Source organism: Mirounga angustirostris, unplaced genomic scaffold (assembly GCF_029215605.1).
Source record: "Mirounga angustirostris isolate CCGP_5_RB_7025 unplaced genomic scaffold, mMirAng1.0.hap1 SCAF_7, whole genome shotgun sequence".
Taxonomy (NCBI): domain Eukaryota; kingdom Metazoa; phylum Chordata; class Mammalia; order Carnivora; family Phocidae; genus Mirounga; species Mirounga angustirostris.
The window spans coordinates 100,129,778-100,150,397 of record NW_026991715.1 but is presented as its reverse complement, the minus strand read 5'-3'; the positions used below and the strand labels follow the sequence as shown (position 1 = coordinate 100,150,397).

The following is a 20,620-nucleotide window of genomic DNA, read 5'->3' as shown; positions in this document are numbered from 1 at the left end:
AAGATCAAGCTGTTGGCAAATTTGGTTTCTTGTGAGGCCTCTTCTGGTTTTTCAGAGGGCCACCTTCTCACTGAGTCTTCACAGGGCCTCTTTTCTGTGTGCTTGTTGACAGGGAGAGACAGAGTTTTCTCTTTTTAAAAGGAGACTAGACCGGGTGCCTGGGTGGCTCAGTTGGTTAAGCGACTGCCTTCGGCTCAGGTCATGATCCTGGAGTCCTGGGATCGAGTCCCGCATCGGGCTCCCTGCTCGGCAGGGAGTCTGCTTCTCCCTCTGACCCTCCTCCCTCTCATGCTCTCTGTCTCTCATTCTCTCTCTCTCAAATAAATAAATAAAATCTTAAAAAAAAAAAAAAAAAAGGAGACTAGACCTATTGGATTAGGGCTCACCCTTATGACCTCACTTAGCCTTAATTACCTCCTTAAAGACCCCAGTTCCAAATTGTCACATTGGGGGCCAGAACTTCCACATAGGAATTCTGGGGAGACATAATTCAGTCTATAGCAGATATTTGCAGCTTTTGTTAAACCAGTTTATAATTTTTAAGGGAAAGAAAAGATTCTGGGGCACTAGATTTATAATATGTAAAATTTCTAAAATATTAACTTGGAATTGATATCAAAGTAAGTGGAGTAGTACAATAAACAAGACTCTGTTTCCCACCATGCACAGTTCATTTCAACAAGTGGGAGCTTTACATAACTCTGAGTGACAGTGTTCTATGGCATCTTCTCTTGCTTAAGAAAAAATGCAATGCAGTGGACGAATTTAGGCAAAATGTGCACTTTATTTTAAAATTTATAATGTGTGTAAGCGTATATGAGGACTTTTAAAGAATAACTTAAATCCTCCATTGTGTCACAGTAAATGAAGCAAATGCCAGTTTATCTCTTTCTTTTTTCCTGCTTATAACTTCTTATATGTCCACAGGTTAAAACAAAGTTATTTAAAATGTAGTCTCCAGGAGCCATCTGCCACTCCCATTCTCAGATTCTCTTGGGTCAGCTCTGAAGTTTGGCTGTAAGAAAATGTACCCCTTTAAGATCATTCTAACAGATGGTTATTTTGATGGTTTTCCAGGTTACTCTGTATTTTATTTATTTATTTATTTATTTATTTATTTATTTATTTATTTATTTATTTATTTATTTTTAAAGATTTTATTTATTTATTTGAGACAGAGAGAATGAGAGAGAGAGAGCACATGAGAGGGGGGAGGGTCAGAGGGAGAAGCAGACTCCCTGCAGAGCAGGGAGCCCGATGCGGGACTCGATCCAGGGACTCCAGGATCATGACCTGAGCTGAAAGCAGTCGCTTAACCAACTGAGCCACCCAGGCGCCCTACTCTGTATTTTAAAGTGAATGTATTGGTGACCATCTGAGAAAGTGCCCACTGAGAAAGTGACTTTTTTCTTTGCTTTTTGTTTTTTAATTTCCATCCACCTGAAACATCTGTTCATGAAAATGACTTTATGGAGAAATTGTGACATCCCCTAAGGCAATCCTATCACATTATCTGTAGTGTAAGCAGAAGCAGATCTGGTTGCCTAATAGAGCTTCTGATCTAGCAAAGACTATATTATATATTATATTTCTGACTATTTTCAGGGTAATGTTCTTTCCTTCACTCACAACTATATTATAATGGTAGTCTTGAAAATAAGTATCCCCTTTCTCTATACGGATTTTAGTATTTTTTAGGCTAAGGGTGTTACTTTTCTATGCTGCCTGGAGTTATAGTGGTTTAGTGTGCCTGTGTTTTTTAGATTTGGGTGTGTAATTAATCTTTGAATTCTTGTTGTTTGCTCGAATAATGTTAAATGAATATATACCAGGGCTACAGTGTAGATCTAGACATAAACATTTTCTTTAAGTATTTTAAAGGTTAATTTTAATGTACTGTTTTATTCCTTCTTTCAGAATTAATATGAAATCGTAACATTAAACACCATGAAGTTGAGATACATGGTATGATGAAAAAATTGTATGAGGGAATGGACAGTGCTCAGCAAAGTTAGGGAAGCCTTTCTTGAGCAAAAGTCTTTTTCCTGATATCTGAACTGTGAGGAGTAATTAATTAAGCAAGGGCATGGTAAGCAGAACCCAGAATTTGTAGCTGGTAGTCTGCCACTCTTAAGTCTTTTGAGCTTTTTCTAAATAACTGGAAAAGACAATGCAAAAATTTGAGCAGGGAGTTACTTCATCTTATTTATATATTTAAGTAAACACTTTGCTCAGAGATGAACAGAGGGTATCAAGAATGGATGCAGGAAGACCATTTAGAAAGCCATTACCTCTAGCTGGGTGAGAGATAATAGAAATTAATCCAGAGAGCTGGGGAGATTCCTGGGGAGAAATCATTGGTTTTAGGAAATATTTAGGAGATAAGTTTGATAAGACATGGTGATTGATGGGATATGGGAAATGAAGAAGAAGCTGATCTAAGGATGATTCCATTCTGAGTACAGTACTGCACTCATCAAATTTGGGCATAGAGGTTTAATTTTCAATGCATGGAGTTTTGGATATCAAATAAAAAGTTGAATGGAACTATAGCACAGAGAGAAATATTTTAAGCTGTGCATATATAATATATAAATGATTGTGAGTGAGATTACCTACAAAGATAAAGAGCTAAAAAAAGTTAAGAAAGTACTTCAATTTACATGGAAGAGAGATTATACTTGTCCCTCATAGTTCTAATGTAAATTAGTACCAGTAGGTATAAATTACAGATAAGGTAATTTCACATAAGTATTAAAAAAAAGGTTTTAGACCCTAATGGCTTTAGGAGTAAGAAATTAGTTTTGGAGGTGATAATTCCTCATTGACATATGTGATATATCAAAGACTAGACAACCAGAGAGTTTTAGACATTGACGATTCTTTTTTAAACCTGATATTATTATTTCTATTATAAAATCAAAAGAGAGGCGCCTGGGTGGCTCACTCGGTTGAGTGACTAACTCTTGGTTCCAGCTCAGGTCATGATCTCGTGGTTGTGAGATCAAGCCCCACGTGGGGGCTCCATGGTCAGCATGGATTCTGCTTGAAATTCTCTTTCTCCCTCTCCCTTTGCCCCTCCCCCTGCTCTCTCTCTCACTCTATCAAATAAATAAATCTTTAAAAGAATAAAATAAAAAGAAATAAAATATTTCACTTTGTTTTTTGTAACTTGTTAGAAGGAATATGGATTCTTTAATTATTTTAAAAGATTAGTAGTGATGATTTAAAGAAAATAAAATGAGAGGAAGAAATCAGAAAAAGAAGAAACTTGACAAAAGTCAATGATTTTTTTTTTTTTTTAAGATTTTATTTATTTGACAGAGAGAGATACAGCGAGAGAGGGAACACAAGCAGGGGGAGTGGGAGAGGGAGAAGCAGGCTTCCCGTGGAGCAGGGAGCTCCATGCGAGGCTTGATCCCAGGACCCCAGGATCATGACCTGAGCCAAAGGCAGACGCTTAATGACTGCGTCACCCAGGTGCCCCAAAAGTCAATGATTTTTTAAACATTGTATACCATCCATAGTTACAAAGCTAAAGTTGCCATATTTTAAAAAGTCCCTATTTAAAACAGAGGTTTGATGTTTCCATGAATCCCAGGGTTAGTCATCATACTTAGAGAAATGGAGAAATTATTCCATGTTGCACTTAAATTTTATGGAGCATTTTGCAGTATCATTTAACTGTTTTAGGTTTTATGTCCATCATAGTAATTGTCCTCCCACAAAGATATGGTAAAAAATAGAGCAATGGGAATAAGTCTGTAGATAAGTCTTAAAAGCCACTGTAAACATCACATAACCCAACAGTTTTGGTATTTTGTTCTTTCCCTATGAATTATTCATGGCCAGAGGAGTGCCGAATCATTTACTGCATTCAGCAGTGGGGTACTTATAAAATGCTGCATGAGGAATCATTGCACATTTGTGACCAGAAGAGTCAATATGTGAGAGCCATAGGTTTTTTTTTTTTTTTTTTGTCTGCTTTTCCATAACCATTTTAATGCCTAAAGAATGCTAGAGTTAGAAGATACAGAGGTTCTATTCAACTTCATACTTCATCAGCTATTTTGAATGTTATTACTACAGAATAACACATTATGTTGTAAGCAATAGAAAGACTATATAATTATTGGGTTGCACTCGGAAACACTTTAAAACTTGGTTCTTGTCAATCCGTACCTTTAAACAGCTGTTTTAAAATCTTGGTTATTTTCAAAGAGAAAGAATGAGCAAAACTCATGAGAAATGGTGGGGCAGTTAATAGGGTTTCCTATAATATTCTCCATATCTGCATTCTTTTGTAGGATACAACATTTACTGAGAGTACTAATTTCGATCTTTGTGCTAGGGCAGTACTGTCCCATAAAATTGTAATGGGAAATGGAAATGTGAATCACATATGTAATTTTTAAGTTTTTATAGCCATACCACTATACTATACATACTATTGGTAAAATTATTTTAATATGTTTTATTTTAACAAATATATTAAAATATTACCATTTCAACATCTAACCAATATAAAAATTGAGATATTTTACCTTTTTTTGTGTGTGCTAAGACATCAGTATCTGCTTTGTATTTTAAACTTATAGCACATCTCAGTTCAGACTAGTGACATATTCAAGGGCTCAATAGCTGCACATGATTAGTAGCTGTTATATGGCATGCAGAATTCTAGGTACTCAAACATGGCATATTCATAATTTCTGATTATCCCAATAGATATGTGGAAGTTGAGAGACAAGAGTAAGGATTTCGGGATTGAAATCTAATATACACCAAAGCAAAAAGAAGTTAATTGCTAAGAACATAAAACTCAGCTTCATTACTTATATATGAAATCAATAAATGAATTGTTTGTGAACAAAACAGAGTATAATGCTAGGTAATTGACAAGGTTCTTGGCTTTGCAGGTAAATCATAACTGTGAAATAAGAGTTATTCATATTTGATAGTGAAGGTAGTAAACAGAACTCTTAATCATCCATGGTGGAGTTGGGGTCAGAATGGTATATAGATCCATGGAAAATTAGAGGGAAGAAGTCTCAAAAATTAACCAAAAATATCCTTAGGAGTTAGGATTGCACCTTCATTTTTTTTTTTTTTAAGATTTTATTTATTTATTTGAGAGAGAGAGAATGAGAGACAGAGAGCACGAGAGGGAGGAGGGTCAGAGGGAGAAGCAGACTCCCTGCAGAGCAGGGAGCCCGATGCAGGACTCGATCCCAGGACTCCAGGATCATGACCTGAGCCGAAGGCAGTCGCTTAACCAACTGAGCCACCCAGGCGCCCCAGGATTGAACCTTCATTTAATTATCTCCAGTTCCCAGGAGAAACTAGAGAAAATTGGTTCACCTTTTGATAGCTTATTAAAAACTAATTCAGATGAGTTAAATGAGTCAGTTATAATATTGCCTGGGGATTCCAGAAGAAAAATTAAATTAAAAAGTGTTGACTTTTGGGGTGCCTGGGTGGCTCAGTCATTCAGCGTCTGCCTTCGGCTCAGGTCATGGTCCCAGGGTCCTGGGATCGAGACCCACATGGGGCTCCCTGCTCGGCGGGAAGCCTGCTTCTCCCTCTCCCACTCCCCCTACTTGTATTCCCCCTCACGCTGTCTCTCTCTCTCTGTCAATTAAATAAATAAAATCTTTAAAACAAACAAACAAAAAAAAAGTGTTGACTTTTCCTATCTTTTGGTTGTAAACACCACTCAGAATCACTTAATTTTTGTAAAAGAATATTCTATATACCACAGTTAAGAATGCACAGATAACACAAGTTTTTTTTTTTTCAATATATCCTACTTAAGTATTTTTTTATGGCATTTCTTTGCCATCTTATCTTAGTGGTTCTGATTATTCTCCCTAGTGTCTATGATCGGCAGCAGGAAAAAGGCAAACCTTAAAATAAGGTCTTACTAAATGTTAGCAAAGTTAAGATGTTAAGAATTAACCCACATGTATTTTTTCAGGGATGTAATCAGGTAACTTTTCCCTGTGGGAATGGGATTTAATATTTCATAATACAGATGGAGATTACAGTCTTATTTGTAGCAAGTAAAATATGGGTATGTTTTATTTTTTGCCCTACTAAATCACCTGTAACAGCCAGACATTCTGGAAGAACAATTAGGTGTAATGAGTCATTCTTTAAAATTTCACCAAGAGTGAGAATACTGAATTTCTTTTCAGGGCTAAGTAAAGCTTCAGTGTAAGTACCAAATATTTACAACGGTCACCAGAGTTATCCAGTTACTTTTCCTATTAAGAATTTCATATATAGAAAAGCAGCATAAGAATTATATACCATTCTTTTAACAATGTAGCTTTTTAAATCTTTTGAATCTGTTTTAAAGTTTTATCAGTAGATACCAGCAATTTATTCATAATGTTTATATGTAGCATATGAGCATTCTGTAAAAATAATTCTCACTGCAGTTTAATGAAACTGTTATCATACAATAGTATAAATTTTCTGAATTATAATATGAAACATTAAGGGGGTTTTCTTTTTCTTCTTTCTTTTTATGGTATACTAGGAATCTTATTTCCCTGAGAAAATAGAATAACTAATATTTGGTAATTTTTTCAAAATTTGTCTCATTAACATTTAATACCTTTTCTGGCAGCTAGGGTCTTGGAACTCTTCTCTAGTTACTTCCCTCCACACCCCTGCCCAGCTTCAAGACAGATTTCTAGATTATTGTGTGCATCTCACTATCCTTTACAACTGTTCAGTTTCCAAAATCTTAAACTCTTTATTTGAAACCATCTATCCTCTCAACCTTCCAATTCCCTCACTGGCACTGCTACTGACCCTAGCCATCATCCCTCCTCCCCCCCTGCATATCCACCTGCCTGCTCCATCCTGCACCTCCAGTGACCTAGAACTTTGAGCTCCATTAATAAGTCAGTCTGTAGCTGCCTTTGCTTACCTGTTATTGAGCCTGGACACATTCATCGCTCATTTCAACTAGGCTCTCTTCAGATGTTTTATTACTTTGTTCCTCTTAACTAACCTTCCACCACAGAAAACTTGCCACTGAGAACAGGAATCAGTTCAAGCATTTGATTTGTCTTCTCTTCATCTCAGCTGCTGAGGACTTCTAGAGAAACATTACTAGCCCTGCTGATCAGGTCCATTAAGGTTATGAATATAGAATCTTCTCACTTAACTGCTCTCTCTCTCTCTTTTTCCCCTGGTTTTCCCAAAGAGTTTATTTGGGCAGACCTAGGGACAGGGAGGCTCTACATGTAAAAGAAGATGTTGGGCCTCTTGGTGGTAAAGCATGGCTTGTGTTGGCAACTCGGGACCCAGCAGGGCAGTGGGAGCTTGATGTTGGAGTTATGGAACTGCTTGCCTGCCAGTGGGTAGTTGCTAGCTGCAGTCTCCTCCACCATCATGATCTGGATCGAGTGGAACCGGACACAGTGCCAGGCGCCCAGGTGTCAGTTGCACTAGGTGACAGCTCCAGCAGTGGTCAGATTCTGGTCCTCTCAGTACATGTTGTGGGTGCCACTGCCAGAGTCACAGTGCACTCAGGTGCTGAAGTTCTTCACCCGCAAGGTGGAGTTCTTGAACACCTGTCCACAGTAGACAATTTCCCCTGAAGACTTCCATCTTCAGCTGAGACACAAAGTACCAGAAGTGAATCTTGGCAACACCATGATTAGGTGTAAAGATTCACCTGGGATAGAGGGTAGGCGTGTGGCGTTTGGGGGTGGGAAGGCTACTAACCCTTACCCTCAACAGATGTCTTGGATTATTTCCTAACTGAGAAAACAAGTCAACAGTGATAAAATTTCTTGCTGCCTCCTCTCTTTACCGTCTATCACAGATCCTTCACATTTAGCAATACTAGGATTTATTTCCCTTTCTCTTCCAATTTCAGAGAATGAAATACCTTTTCCTTTTCAGGGTTAGTTCTCCAACCATGTTCTTGATATCTCTTTCTTCTATGTACTCTAGGAACTAAATTCATCAAATTTCTCCTCACTTTCTTGGATCTTCAAACCCTTCTTTTCCACAGACCCTTTCTTAAAGCAAACTAAAATGTTTACTTTTCCCTGTCATAAGTAATCTCTCCTGCAACCTTACATTTCCCTCGAATTAAATTCCATCTCTGTCCTATTCACATTCATACTTTAAAAATGACTGATTTCCACATCTCCTACTCATCAATTTGCCCAGTGTAATCTGTCTTCTATTTTACCCATTTCCTCAAATACTCTTTGGAGTATTGACTCTTATACTCCCTATTTGATGAATTTTTTGTTTGTCTCACTTCATCATGGTCACAAAGAGACATTGCTGGCTCCTCATGTTTTCTGTGAGATTGTTTTTATTCAACAAGAGAACATCATATTCTTAGCTGTGAGTGCCAGGGCCAGCTCCTAACAACACCCAGGCCTTGCTGTTAGAGTCAGCCAGTTGCTGGATATTAAGGGGCTGATTTTCTCCTTCTCAACAACAATGATGGTGATGATGTCAATAACAAATGATAAGTGCATTTAGTGCTTATGTTGTTACTATTTTAAATGATTGATATATATTAAACCTTTTAATCCCCACAACACTCCTGGATAGGTACTATGATTTTCTCCATTTTGTAGAAATTAAGACACCAGACGGGGAAATAACTTAAGAGAACAACAAAGCTGATAATATTTAGAGACCAGATATATCAGCTATTTCTTACACACCATTGCATAGTTCCCAATCGTACTTGTCTCAAGGACTTGGTCTCTTATTTTGCATTAGCTTCCTTGTGATTGTGTAACACACAACTCATCAGTGCCTTATCTTCTGTTCATGCTGAATCTGTCTTGCGTCCTGCCCCAAGACATCTCTGTTGCTACTGAGGCCCACTTGGTATCTTTGCATGAGCAACCTAGGAAGGGCAGGAGAGTTAAAGCTTTTGGAGCAAACATTTAATGTTGCTGAGAGTTATATGTCAGACATATAACATATAAATTTTTTTGTCATAGTTATTAATATATTAAAGTTTCAAAACTTTGTCTTTCTCCTTCATTCCAGTATATGTGAATGTTAACACCATCTAACCTACCACCCAAATGAAACAAATTTTAAGGAAATCATTGACTCTTCCATCCACTTCAACTCTTTCTCCTCCCAAACTTTCATCATATAATTGCTGGATAACTTAATATTTATTTTATCTCTCAAATACCCTCTCATATCCATTCTTTATTAACCTTGCTATCTTTATTTCCAGTATCTCACCATAATTTGCCATAATAGTGTAACCCAGTCAAATGAGTTTTCTTGCCTACTCTCCTTGACATGTCACAGTCTATCCTTCACTTTCCTCAGTCTTTTAAAGCATAACCCCATTCATCACTAATACTACTGACTTGTAATTGATTACTTATTTTTCTGTGACTCTCAAGGGTTTATCTATCTTGGCATTATTGGCATTTTGAGATGTTTAATTATTCATCATGGGGGCTACTGTTCTTTTTATTGTAGGATGTTTAACAGTACCTCTGGCTTCAATCTAGTAGATGACAGTAGTGTCCTCTCCCCAGTTGTGACAAAGAAAAATGTCTCCAGACTTTGCCATATGTCCCCTGAGGGGAAAACCACCTTGGGTTAGACTCACTAGAAAGTGAGTCCTTTAAGACAAGGGTTATATTTTATTGACATATATCCCTAACACCAAGACCATGTTGGAAAAATGGTAAGTGTTCAATAAATATTTTAAGAATGAATGAATGAGTCCTCTCTCCAAAGTATTATCTTTTTAACCTCAAGGGCCACTCATATCTGTAGCTTTTAGCAGTTTTCTGTGCCTATGTCTGTTTCCCCAATTACATTGTATGACTTCCTTATATCCTTAACCCCCACAGAATGAACGGAATACAGTAGTTTCTCAATAAATACTTACTCAATTATATTTAATTATTAAATTAATATCTATAAATTATTCCATGAATATGTTCAGACCACATGTTTTTCTCATTTTGAAGCTACTGTATGATAACAATTGTATGCCCTCACATTTTGCACAACTTTCCCTTTGTGACACTTATGGCAGCTATAATTAACAACCATGTACTTGTTTAATATCTGTCTCTGTAGGGTATTTGAGACTGAAGACTGTGGATACCTCTTTTTTTTTGCCCCTCCCGCATGGCTAAGATAGAACTTTGTGCAGAGTACATATTCAGTAAATTATAAATCTTTGTCGAATGAATGAAACAAATTCATGCTGCTGCTAAATGACATGCAAAACTTATGTACTTGGAGAATTTGGCTCAATATGTGTATCATGGTTCACTGATTTATATGATGCAGCATCCTTGAACCTATATTATGAAGTTTTAAAAAGTCTCATCTTTGTCAAATTAGTGAAATTAGTGAAATTAGTGAAAAAGTAATTTGCCTCTCTAAATCGCTTGACAAAAGAGAGAACTTGAGGCTGTCATAAGTCAATACAGATGTTTGATATCCCAGACGTGAAATATCCTGTTGCTCAGCATGTTCATTTTTTTCCAGTACTAATGAATTAGCCCACAGAGCTTAATTGACATACTGACCTTGAAAACTCTAGAAAATGATCTCTTCTGCCAGCTTCATTATCTATGGCTTTATTAGCAAAGGAAATTTGACAATAAAACATGAAACAATCACAATTAATCTACATACAGATGCCATAAATTATACTTCTATCAAGTAAAAATAACCAGTGTAATCCCTAACATTGGATCTCACAAAAACATTTAGTCTCATATTCCAAATATGAAATAAGTAGCTTTGTTTTATTTTTGTCTGAAACTACTTATTAACCCATATTTTTTAAATCTCAACAGTGGATGTTTTATAAGAATTTCATAGAACAGAATATTGTTTAAAGACTCTAAATTTAGTGTCTTTTGAGGAATGTTCTCACATCAGAGGATACCAGCATGCTGTCTTAAAGAACATTAAAACTAAGAGAGAAAAAATTCCCTTTTCATACATATTTCTGTGTATTTTCTTTCCTTACCATGGTTTCCTGTTGTTCCCAGTAGGGATCCCAATTTTAGAATATGCGGTAGACATCTATACTATAGAAGCTAAAGCTCAAAATTGTTCGGGAGAAGCTAAGATACGGCTTTTCATTTGACAAGAAATTGGAAGCAAAGAAATCATAGTAAACAACCTTCAATAAATGACCTCTAATAGAAGTTTGACATTTTTTTTTATTAACTGACTTATAATATTCTGATGGAAATATTATGTCAAAATAAATTTGAAAATGATCCTAACCAGAAGCAGTCATATGAGGCACCTGTTGACTCATCTATATCACACATAACTTAAGGAAGAAGACCGTTGTTTCTCACAAAAGTGTGTGACTGTGTTCCTGACAGGGAGTAAAAATTACAAAAGTAATAAACTGGCTTTTTAACTTAAAAACTACTGATATTTATGTGGATGTTTTATTTTAGCTGAGAGCATCTCTATTATACAAGTTTTTATTCCTTTTTAACTTCTACTGAATACACAGTTATTTTCCAGGACATAAAATGTGTTATTATTTTGTTGATCAATTGCCTGTAAAATCATATCCAAATCCCCAAGATAATAATGGTCATTCTTCTATCTACCTTTCTAACTTCACTCCCATTTGTCCCTTTTTTCCTGTCCTTGTAACTTCACGCAGTATGAAAGCATCCTTAGTGCCTAAACAGGCAGTGTTTCTGGTGGTGTTACTTCCTGTGCCTAGAATGAAAGCCCCACTTTTTGCCTCCCTGGCTATATATATATAGCAAGGTATAATACTATACCTTGCCTTTCAAATCTCAGTTTGAGCCAACCCTATTTCCTCTCTGAAGCTATCATTGACTCTTCCAGGCAGGCTTAGCTGCTTATTCCTCCATATACCCATCTTCTTTGATCTTTTTTCCCCCCCTCCCATTCTCTTCACTCTAAAACAAATTGTCAGAGGTGTTAGTCTTAAAATCAATGGACCTGGTAGAGTCACTTGCCTCTGCACTGATCAGACCACATTTAGAAAATATCTTTAATTCTTGGCTATTGTAGAGCAACATTGATGAATCAGAGCATGTTCAGAGACGAAAAGGATCTTAAAGCCATTATATCATGAGCTTCCATTTACGCATTTATAAATTGGGAATAATAATATCTGGTACTGTTCTAAAAGTGAATTAAAATAACACATAAAAATGCTGTTAACTTGAAAAGTAAATTTTTGTAAAAGTATTCCGTTCCTATTTACCAACATGACTCTCCCTGTATCTTGAAAGAATAGACTTGCCCACCATCTTGAAAGAATAGACTCCCCTGTATGTGTTTGTTTCCTTTGTTTATAAATAAACTTGCAATGAAATTACTATTTTTTAATTTTTAATTTTTGTTCTTATTTTTATCTCCTTGACTGAATATGAGCTTCTTCATGGCAGAAACTGGTGAAATTATGTTCATATCCTTTAATGCCAGCACATTAATATTAAGCACACAGTACACAATCTTTAAAAGAATATGAAGAATTGAAATGAGTTTACACCAAGGGAAAACATTATTGTTTTCTTTCAAATAGCCAACAGGCCATCATGTAGAACTTCATTAGCTCTAAATGGTAGCACAAGAAAAAATGTGAGTAGCTAATTTCATATCAGTATTGGGAAAATACTGAAAACTTTAAAAAAGGAGACATAAATGGTTTGTTATCCCAATATCCAAATAACCTCTGCTAGTTGAAATACTTGAAAGCAGTTCATACAAATGATTACATACAGAATAATTTAAAAGGTGTAAACTAAAAATAAGAGCCTAACCTTATATTTCTAGAAACCAATCTTTACCATATTCTTTAAAAAGGTATTATGTATATAAGTGTACATACATGGGGACACCTGGCTCAGTCGGTTAAGTGTCTGCCTTCGGCTCAGGTCATAATCCCAGGGTCCTGGGATCGAGTCCCACATTGGGCTCCTTGCTAAGCAAGGAGCCTGCTTCTTTCTCCCTCTGCCTACCTCTGTCTCTCTCTCTCTCTGATAAATAAATAAAATCTTAAAAAAAAATAAGTGTACATATACGAACATAGCTACATCCTTAAAATATTTTACACTGAAGTTATTCTCCCTATTCTCATTTATATTGGGTGGGTCCATCTCTCTCTCTCTCTCTCTGTATCTCCAATTCTTTATTATTGGATATTATTGAGCTTATTAATATGAACAATGTTGTCATGAGCAGTCTTGTACATGGATACTTTGAAGTATCTTGGGGACTTTTTCTAAAGATTTAATGTTAAAAGGAGACCAAAGAGATAGACTGCCATGAGGTAACAATATATTCATTAGTGTAACTTTTCAGAGGCTTTTCTTTAAAATATTCCTGCATTGTAAGTGAAGCTAGACTAAATGGTTCCTAACAGCTCTTCAAAATTCTAATATAAAAATTAACAAATTTGTTTGTTGCTATTTACATCAAGTAATGCTTCTCAACTTTAGCTTTATATTACAATCATCTGGAGAATTTTTTTTTTCCTTTTTTTTTTTCCCATCTGGAGAACTTTAAAAAAAAAAAATAATGCTCAGGTTCCAATCCTGATGAATTAAATCAGAATCTGTAGGGATGGGTGTCAGGCTCTTTTAAAAGTTCTTAGATAATTCTAATGTGCATTTAGTGTTGAGAATTACTGACATAAAATTCAAGTCATTAAAATTGTTTATCAATAAGTTTGAAAACAAGAATGGCAGTAGCAAAGGTATAAGAACCTTACGGAATTGATTTTCTTCTCTTATAGCAAAATGTGGGAAGTATGACAGTCATTTAAAGAGCAGAAACAAACTGGAGAGAATCTCAGACAATGTCAGTACAGGACTTTGGTAAATGCTGGTCATTTTCTCTGAGTAGATACTTCCTTTTTTCAACTCTTTCTCTACTGGTGCCTTATACAGTGGAGGAGGGTCCATGTCTGCCTGAAGTCTTTCTCATTGTTATTCATTGGTCCAAGGAAGCTGAGATGGGCATCTCAGTTTATTTAATCAGTGGTTCTCTCAAGAATGTTAGAAATCATCTCTGTGTATCAGGACTGATATGTAGCAACGTCCATCAGAAGAGATTAGTAGGCTTCTGTCAAAGTAGATGCCGCAGGGTAGAATGAAACCTGAAGCTAGCTTAAGTAATTGGGTTCTTGTTCAATAAAAGTGCTTGTTTGTGCTGTGTAATGAAAGATCTTTGGTGCAATGGATGTCTGAATCCAAATACCCTTCGGATTTTCTGATGGATAAAGAGATAAGGGTGAAAGGGATTTAATTTAGAACTATTGAAAAACTTTAAAGAGATTAGAAAAAAATTGGCAAATGCACTTTCTTTTTAAAAATCGGGATTCTTTGTTACTTATATGGGCTGGTTATTTTATTTTTGTTTAATTGACAGTAAAACTTTTTTGTTGGTTTTGTTTTTGTTGCTTTTTTTCCACTATCCATTTGCCATCATTAACTGACCTTTAAGATTCAGGTTATGAAGAAGATACTAGAGAAATTGTTATCTCCCAGCCCATGTGGAGATAACCTGAATTTAGGAAGTGTTAACTTTTTTGGTCTCATTGGAATGTTTTATCAAAGTTGTAGGCACAGCATTGGTGAATAGAACAAACCTTATGTCTTGATTCAAGTGATTTTTTTTTCCATAAAGTCAGTACTCATATATCTAAGCTTCTCTTAAAAAAATCGACATTTAAACCAGATTCTTTTAAGAACACACTTTAAAAAGTTATCTAATTAAAAGAATAATGTGAGCAATCAGAGCAGTGTGGAATAGTGGGTGGAATTTGGCGAAATATATTAATCTCAACAATAAAATCATTCACGCATTGGGTTTTTTAAAGCATTGTTTCAGATAATTTCAGTAAGTAATTATTTGAATCTATTTACTTTCTTTGGGATAACAAATCTGTTTGGGAAATGAGAAATTAAAAAAAAAAAGGCCTTTTTCTTTTCATTTCACTCATTTAACACTTGAAGAAATAAAAGGTTTTATTTGAGGAAAAAAGTTTAGGGATACACAACTTGAAGCGGGGATGGAGATTCACACTCAGAAGGAAAAAAATTTGTTGACTGAATAGGATCTATATTTAAACTCCCTATACTACGTGGCACATTCAGAATATTTTGATCTTTGGTGCAAATCATATGCATCTTGTCCTCTCAGCCTCTTATTTCACATCTATATATCATACTCTCTAACCTTCCCATCATTGAGTAATCTAGTCATTCATACTTCATTTTTGTTCTTCTCTCAGGTTTCCCTCTCTTCCTTTCTCTCCTCTGGAGATTATTATATTATATTATAATATAACTAATATAATATAATAATATATAATATAATATATTATATAACATATTAATTATATATAATTATTATAATATAATATAATATAATATAATATAATATAATATAATATAATATAATATTATTATATAATATTATTATATAATATTATATTATATTATTATATATTATATATAATATAATATTATATATATAATCTCAAAGATCATTTTGTGAGTCAGAATTATAACAAATAAATGCTTATTGAAATCAGCTTCTCTTCAGAGTTGCCTAGCAGGCCACATGAAACAGCAGAGCTAGGAAATAAGAACACTGAGTTGAAGCAAAAGTTCAACTTAAAAATTTGTAAGTCTTGGTAGCTCCTAATCACTTTAGAGATACATTCTCTTTTAGCAGAGGGTCAAAGGCACAACAGATGATGCATAGCTATGCTGAAGATGGGAGTATCTCCTGATATAAAACGTCACTCTCTGCCTCTGGGAGGCTGTCATGTGAAGGGCTGAATTAGTAATACTTTTGAAAAGAGACAATTGTCTTTTGGAGAGTGACCCTCCTCTTAAAAAAAATTCAGGAGTTGGACTTCCCATTTATCTCTCAATGAGGAAGGAGACCTTCTCCATTTTCCCTGACTAACTCTTGACTTCATTTTAGAACTGACAAGTTTAAACAAGATGAGAATCAGATTACCTCTGCCTATCTCATTCTTTGGCTCTAGCTGACAACGTAATTAATGTTGCTGTAGGAAAAAGAAAAAGGATTCTTGACGAGAACATTTTCCTCTCTGTCTTTTACAGGCACATTCTTAAGAGGCTAGGTGGTCTTTTTGACACATTAGTGGGGGAGGTATCACACACAGATGTCCTTGATGATTTTTTGTATGTTAATTTGTAAGTTAAGCCCAAAATACGTTTGTCTTTTTATCTTTTTATGGTGCACAGAAGTTGATAATTTCCGTAGTGTAAAAAAAAAAAGTAGCATCCAAAACAAAAGAAAAAATCATACATACAAATGCACATAATTTCTTTTGCTGGCCTTCCCTATAACATATGATTTTCTTTAGCATGTTTGTTTTGGGATATGTTTCTGGGGAAATTCACTATAGCCAAGTGCTAGAGTTATACCAATAGCTATCAGGTTTCTGTTACAGCTAGTTCCCCTCAGTTCAGGGCTTTACATGTTCTTACTTAGACTATCAAAATTGTCTTGCAACATCATTCCTACAAATTCTAGTAGACTTCCCATCTTCTCTTGCAAGTCGGGTTTCCTCCTCAGAATCCTTTAATTTCTCTTTTTTACTTACAAAGTCAATTGTGAATGCTTTATTTTAGCACTCAGTTGTCGATAGCTACACCCATATTTGAGTTCCTGTCCTGATGCTTTTATATGCTTCAATTTCTGTTCTCTAATTAAGTTATATACATGGGAATATTCAGACCTCACCCATCATATTCAGTCGACATGGGTTGCTTTTATAATCCATCTATTTACTATAATTCTTCTCATTTATCAAGACCAAGTTTAAATTCCATTTCATCCATAACTTTTTCCCCCTCATTTATACTCTGTTCTCAGCATCCTTGCCCACCATCCACTACCAACATGGGGACTCCATCATAATTAACTGCTAATATTTTCTATATTTGTTCCTGTACTATTGCAAATGCACAGTACTTTGTGATATATTTATTCACATTTATATCTGTCTGCCTTATAAGAACCACAAAATAGGAATAAAGTCTCTGTACCTAATATACTCTCTACTCAACTCTTTGTAGATATATGAAATGGTTTAAATACTTGTTATAGAGAATACATATAAAGTTTTTTCTTACATTTATTTTTTAAAGGACTGATTAGAGTATTATGAAAAAAATGTACTAAGAATGTCTTGGATGCTTTCTATAGACAAACTTATATTCTGTCAAGAAGAGAAACCAACATCTGTTTTCAAAGGGAGAAAATTTTCTTTTTTTTCTTGGTAGCAATAATGAGAAACACTTTAACCTCCTGTTTTTTAGTCAAAAGTAGAATGGTGTAATTTATCATGCATTGATTTGTTGTCTCTGAACCTACAAAGTAGGTGCTTTGACTATTTCCAGTCAGCATAAGATGTTATATATGTTCAAGGTTGCAGATGAGGACCATTAGAATAAGTCCTTTGGGACTCTTAGGAATGTGGCAAAGAGTTATCATACAAGTAATTAAGGATGCAAAAGAAGGAAAGTATAGAAAGGTATGATGGCTTTAAACGTAAGCTGTCTTCTAATGAAGTTGATGTCATACCATTGTTTATAGAAATCTATGTAGAATAAAACTCCAAAATTCTCATTTTGTGATCATAATTATATTTTGAAATGATTTCTCTTTATAATTGGAATCAATATTTGATCTAGTGGATCCTAAGTATGCTTAGAATTAAGCATTTGTAAGTTGGAAAAACTGAGGAATATAATAGGCATGAATCACTCTTTCAGTTTTAGTTTTTATGATATATATTTAATATTTACTGTGAGCTTATTGTAAGTAATAATTTTCTCCTTCTATAAGGGAATATGTAATTGATAATGTATGTAGAGTTTTCAGTAAAAATAATTAACAAAATGGTCTTAGTACATATATTCTGCATATAATTAAAAACTTCCATTTGCATGGAATGAGGACATATCAGGATTCATATCAAATGGCTGTAAAATACCTACTTAATGTTATTTAACCTTCCATCAAAAGCTTATTTGATATTACTTTTTTTCTCTACAGAAGTATCTTTATTTTAAAAGATTTTATTATATTATAAATTTATACAATAAAATACTATTAATATTCCTAATAAATTATTTATAGAGTTAATGCAAATAAAGCACCTAGCAAACTGTTTTCCACAAAGTAAACACTTAGTAATATGTTTCTCATTGCTATTAACATTATTTATTTTAATGGCTAAATATTACAGCATGTAATTTATTTAAGAGATCCCCTATTAATGGACACTGCTCCTAAAGTTTAAATTGAATTTTAATTGAATGTTCTCAATTAAATTTCTGGATTTAATTGAGATTTCTTTTTTTTTAATTTTTAAAGATTATTTGACAGAGAGAGAGAGAGAGAGAGCAAGCACAAGCAGGGGGAATGGGAGAGGGAGAAGCAGGCTCCCCGCTGAGCAGGGAGCCTGATGTGAGGCTCAATCCCAGGACACTGGGATCATGACCTGAACCAAAGGCAGAAGACGCTTAATCGACTGAGCTGCCTAGGTGCCCCTAATTGAGCTTTCTGATTCAAGTTGCCTGGTGAATGAATATACTGTTCCTAGTTTTTCAAATAGTGTATGATAAAACATGATACGCTATACTTAAAAACTATACAAAAAACAAATCCATTTTTCTTTGACGAGTCAGTAATCCTTTTAGGGATTATCCCCTCTAGGTTCATAATTTTGACCCCGAGTTTTCATTTTGCTATTGATTTATGCAATTATTAATACTTTTTATTTATTAAATACTTTTTAATTATATTTATTAAATATTTTTATTTATTAAATATTAAGAAATATTTGCAGAGGGGTGCCTGGGTGGCTTGGTCATTAAGCATCTGCCTTTGACTCAGGTCATGATCCCCGTGTCCTGGAATCCCTGGGATCGAGCCCCCGCGTCGGGCTCCCTGCTCAGCAGGGAGCCTGCTTCTCCCTCTCCAGCTCCCCCTGCTTGTGTTCCCTCTCTTGCTATCTCTCTTTGTCAAATAAATAAATAAAATCTTTAAAAAAATATTTGCAGAGAAGAAAAAGGTCTTTCATAAAGATAAATAACATGAATAAAACCTTAAAAGCCATCTTTTTATTATTCTCCATTTAGCTCATGTGAACTTGAGATCAAAAGTGAGAAGCTCCCTACTCACAAAGAACATATAGTCTAGTGGGGAGTAACATAATGAACGAATAACCACTAAAAATTCCTGTTCTTATTACATCTTCCTTCATAATCAATTCACTAAATACCTTGTTATAAAATTAAACTTTTAGAGATTCCTGTGTTGGCTTTCACAAACCTGATCACTACTAGGGTAAAGAGGTAAAATTGAGTTCTTCAGCTTGCACTTTGGTGAATCAACCATATTGAACCACATCTTCTTTGAAACATAGCCTTCAATAGCCAACAAACTAATGCTTCTGTACCAGATTTCCTATTGGTATTTAGTTCTATTCCTGCTCTCTGTGCTATAACACAGAGCTAAAAGTCTAAATGACCCAACTCCTTTGTCAGCATTGATTGCACCAATGAGAATGGAAGACTATTTACTCTGATAGTAAAAGGTATATGTGTGGGTTTCAGCAGATAGAAATTTTGCATCAACCTGTGGCTTTCCCCAGTGAACCTCCTGCCTTATTATTACAACAACTGTGACTTTTAGTGTCCAGATACTGCAGAGCTAATAACCTTCACTCCTACAATGCGTTGAATGGTCTTATAAATACTTAACACCCTATATTAAATCATTTTTTGTGAAATACCTAGAATAGTTTTGTTTTTCTGACTGACCACAGAATGATAATTTATTCTTAAATATTTAACAACAATATAGTTAACTTCTGCAGCATGTATGATCTGTTTGGGTAAAGGCACAACTACATCTAGGACCCCTAGGTGTATCACCCTAAGTTAGAGAAGTACAAACATTTGAATACTGTCCCACTTAATCACTTATTTGGATGAAATGATTTGTCCTTATTAATCTCTGTTTTCTATAGTTTGTCTTGATATGTCACTTTAGTACTTTAGTTATCAGATGTTCCTTGTTTCAAAACCATTTTTTAGAGCTGCTTTCTAAATGTTTCCTTCTGGTTGCCCAAATCAGACCTCAAAGCCATCATTACCACCTATATGCAAATTATTTACTCACTTCACTCTTTGTATTAATGATAACAATATTTTTCATGCTTCAAAATCAGAATAATTTTTGCTACTCCTCTTTCATCCTGCTGCCACCAAATCATGTCAACTATTTATTAAAAATCTATTATAGCTAAGTCTTTCATTTTCATTCTTATTGTCCTACAGTCCAACCATTTGACAAGACAAATTCTACATTTTGGTGGGAATTGCAATGCTAATAAGCTTAAATTGTGCTGGAGTACCTGGGTCTCACAGATTCTGTGAGTTAGTGGTGCATAAAACTATATGGATGTTAGAGAATTATTTTATGGCCAGAAGAGATAGAGGAAAGGGGAAGAAAAGAACAAGGGACTAAAATATTTGTAAAAACTCTATTGACATTCCTTAGGCTGTTTTATTCATTC

The 20,620-nt window shown here is 34.8% G+C and overlaps 1 pseudogene; it reads right to left on the bottom strand.

The window, feature by feature from the left end:
* Window positions 1-7,253: 7,253 nt before the first annotated feature.
* On the bottom strand, window positions 7,254-19,437 carry LOC123835461 (large ribosomal subunit protein eL20-like; annotated as a pseudogene).
* Window positions 19,438-20,620: the final 1,183 nt, after the last annotated feature.